Raw genomic sequence first — 4,222 nt, forward strand, 5'->3', positions numbered from 1 at the left:
CTGTTTTGATTGGCTGCTGCTGTGAGACATTGTTGTTTTCTCTCCCTGTGAGGAGTAGAGGTGGACCTCAAAGACCAACTCACCAACCACATATCATAGCCTTCAACATCACAGCGGAGTAATTCAAAACTGACCCTGGATCAAAGTCACTTGTGGTGTTGTGGGTTTCCCACTAAAGTGTTCAATTTCTATTTTCTTTCTCACTCTTCTGTTGCTGGACCTTAACCCACAATCCCCTCTGTTTTTACAATTTCTTTCATCGCTTTGTCCAATCTACCCAGTCTGATTGTATTTTCATCAATAGAGACAATGTATATGTCTTAAGAATACAATTCATTCTTACCTTAAAAAAATAACTATTGAAAAGCAGTATGACTATTCAACAATTCTCTGTTTACTGGCTTAAAGATAAAAAGTGACCGATGTTTGTATAAAAGGTCAGTAAAGAAGATCTATTCATGTTATAATTTCTGACTCATTGATAGAGGTGCTAACCTATGTTTCCTTGAAAAGGCACTCGAGCAATGCCAGATATAAAATTAGGTCTGAAAAGTGAAGCCAATGCGGCCTTAAACTTGCATTTCTTCTAACGACCATTGGAGGAGGGAGGGGAGACTCCTTTGGTTGCAAAAATAAGTCCAACTGTACAGAAGTCTACAATAAATTTCTCACATGATTTATTACCTTTGCAAATATGAGTTTATGGTCTCAAGCTAGTTTCAAGTCGTTTTCAAGACAGCGTGATGTACATTATTGTCCTATTGAGAGTAAAACAGGTGATAAAGCAGTGTATGCTAGGACATGGCTGTGATTGCAAGGTCACTACCACAGCATTGTAAGTTAAACTTTAAACCCTTCACAGTGTGTTTTTAGTTCACAGAGGTTAATTGTAACATTGTGGTTTCCTAAAATGTTTTATTCAGCATTTGGTTGTGCTTAGCGCCACCCTTTCCTTTCACTTTTGGTGACAAAAGACAAGATGGCGACAGCCAAAATGCCGACCTTGACACTTCCAAACTGTAGTCCACAAACCAATGGGTGACATTGCGTCTCCTTCTTATATACAGCCTCTGTAGGGAACTCACAAGAAACAGATTAAATAAAGAATTGTAAAAACTGAAGCAGCAGGGCCGGAGATATCCTGACTTTTATGGGCGAAGCTTAAAGATTTAAGAGCCTTATACGTCTTTTTTTACAAGCAGATTTTCTAAGACAATTTAACTGAAGCTCACATGTAAAATCAGTAGAGTTTTCTTTTAAAAAAATGGGCTGTTTATTTACAAAAGACTAATCTGGGACCCTGTGATCGTGCATTACAAAATTGTAGATTAATTAAGCAGTAAATCAGCACATAAGTGTGTTTTGTGATATTTATCTCCAGATAACATTTTGAGGCACCTCTTCTGTCACTCTTCTGCTCATCGCAGTACATTTGACATAGAAAGAAATATCAGTGGTAAATGTCTAGAAAGATCTAAGAAAACACAGAAAATGTTAGTGGTAATCCTCTCCTCCTCAGAGTCATGTCAAAGGTTTCAGATTATAAGCCTGTTGTGCCTGAAGTTGGCTGAGATAGTGTGTGTTCCTTAATCCTGCTGCCCACACATGGCAGCCTTTGCAGAGGCAACACAGCTCACAAGGTAATGTGTGCCTATATGTGTATGCTTGTATATTCATACTGGATACATATGCATCCACTTAAGCATTAGATTAGGCATGCTTTGTATTTGTGTGGGTTTCATGTTATATTTACTTACTATGTGACATGGTATGTTAATGTCTCTTTGAGTGACAAAAAAGATAGTTGCAATGCCGTCACTCTGTCTGGTACCTTCAGGGTTTATGTTACACTTTGGTGTTACGCTGTTTCATGGTTATAAAATCATCCATTCTCCAAAAAAACTCTGAAAAAATGCACACGCAATCTGTCACACTGTATTTCTATTTCTCCCACATATATTGTTTCTTTTTTTTAAATCTGCAGGCATACTCCTTTTTCTAATCCAAGACATTGCTGCATGTACAGCAACACGCCAGAAAACAACAACACATTATACCCTTGTAGTACCTTCTACTTGAATTATGAAATATTCCTCTCATCTCTTATTTGGTCTGTTCTTAAATTAGTCTTTATTTTGTGATTTTTAAAACATAAAGTCACTTTGATCTTTAGATCAACTTCAGTGCTCCTCCGCAAGAATTCTCCAACTCTCTCAAAGTCTATTTTTACAGATATTCGCTCATTTTGTGTTATGGTGATGTTGGTTCAAAACTCCCCTTACAATGGGGTTCTGTTGGTTTGGGATCTTGTGACTGTGAAGGTCAAACAGGAGCATATGAGTCACACCATCGTCAGACCTTTCAGTGGATGAATAGAACTGCGTGCAGGTTTTTCTTTTCATTTGTTGCCCGTCTGTAAGTGACAAACAGATGGTTTCATGGGTTACAAGCGAATAAGTTCTCCCTGAATATCTAAGACAGCAGGGATGTGTCGGGCTCACAGACATCACTTGAGGCGTCCATGTGTTTGCTCTGCTTTTGTCAGTCATGACTCAAGACCTTTAGTGGTTTATCTTGTGCCTCTTTGAAAAGCACACAAAGTCCATGATTTAGTCCCACACAGTCCCACCTTACACAGGTTCACCACCTTGCTTGTCCCCCCCCCCCACCCCCTCCTCTCCCTTCTATCCTCAACATGATTGGCTCACACAGAATGCAACCAAGCAGCTTCTTTTGAGAGATCCTTGGCATCGTTGCTCACAGATCAATGCTGTGTGCCTGAATATGTCTAATTCCCTTTAGGTTTAAGGTAATTGGGACGGGCATTTTTCACTATTTCATTATTAATTTATGGTAAAAAATATAGTTGCAGCTCTATATTTCACATTTTTGTCTGTCATGTCTGCACACAAACTTAGAACTTAACCATAAGGAAATGAAACATTGCCATCATGTTGGTGTACATATGCTAGCCTTGCACCTATGTGATGTATTGTAATTAGGTGCCTAATATTAAAAGTACAGAGTTTGGGTGAAGTAAAAATGTTTTTACCCATAAGCCATTATTCGTAGCCCAGTTTATTACAGTGAACCATACCGGTAAAGTGGTATTCTGAGTCCATATAAGTGCTGAATTCTGCTGACTGGATGTCAAGCGCGTTTCGACAGGCCGGTATGTCGAATCAGGTCTCTGCTCATGGATCAATGCTGACCTGGAACTCAACGCCACAAACAGGACATCCGATGGTGTCAGGCGGACGGCAGCTGGGGAGTGTCCTGGTCAGTCTGATCACTCTGTCTGGCATTCCTGGGATAACACAGGAGTAACTCGGAGCTTGGGGTGAAGCTCTTGACGTGTCGGACAGGTGAATGTGACTCACGAAGAGAGACAGCTCAGACGGCTGATGTTTTCACTTCAGGTTGTCAGACTGGAGCATGTATTCTGTTGAGTACACTCCTCTTTATCTCTTTGTCATGCCATCACCTACTGAAGACAATTCTTTGTCCATCTTGTTGTGTTTTTCTTATCCCTGGAGATAACTGGCACATTACACAACATTAACACCACAGAGAAAGATTGCCAGTGACGCTAGTTCTGTTCTCCTTTTCCTGTCTGTGAGTTCCGGTTACCTCTGCTTTGTATTTGTCACTGCTAAGATTTGAAACGTCAATCCATTCATTGGAAAGGAAGGGAAGCAGGAGGAAAAATAAGTCAGTTGCTGCTGAAGCAAATGTCTGTTGCAACAGTTTGTACAGCTGCTCTTTAAGGTCAGATTTGTGACCGAATGACCGGAGATGCTAAAGAAAGCTTTTCCTGGCAACACATCTCAGTTGCAACGTGTGTGTGTGTGTGTGTGTGTGTGTGTGTGTGTGTGTGTGTGTGTGGCATGACTGTGTGTTATTAGTGTTTATCAAGGGGATTGAAAGAGATCCTTGTGTTTAAGTGTGTGTGTGTGTGTGTGTGTGTGTGTGTGTGTGTGTGTATGTGTGTATGTGTGTGTATGTGTGTGTGTGTGTGTGTGTCTCTCTCTCTCTCTCTCTCTCTCTCTCTCTCTCTCTCTCTCTCTCTCTCTCTCTCTCTCTCTCTCTCTCTCTCTCTGTGTGTGTGAGAGGGAGAGAGAGAGAAAGAGAGAGAGCCCTACACATGGGGAGGGGGAGTCAGCCTCTCACATCTGGCTCTCCATGTCAGAGACCCAGACTCGCATGCAGAAGTTATGTTGAA

This window comes from Clinocottus analis, unplaced genomic scaffold (genome assembly GCF_023055335.1).
Source record: "Clinocottus analis isolate CAN_PGR_092001 unplaced genomic scaffold, fCliAna1.0.p SCAF_5, whole genome shotgun sequence".
Classification (NCBI taxonomy): Eukaryota; Metazoa; Chordata; class Actinopteri; order Perciformes; family Cottidae; genus Clinocottus; species Clinocottus analis.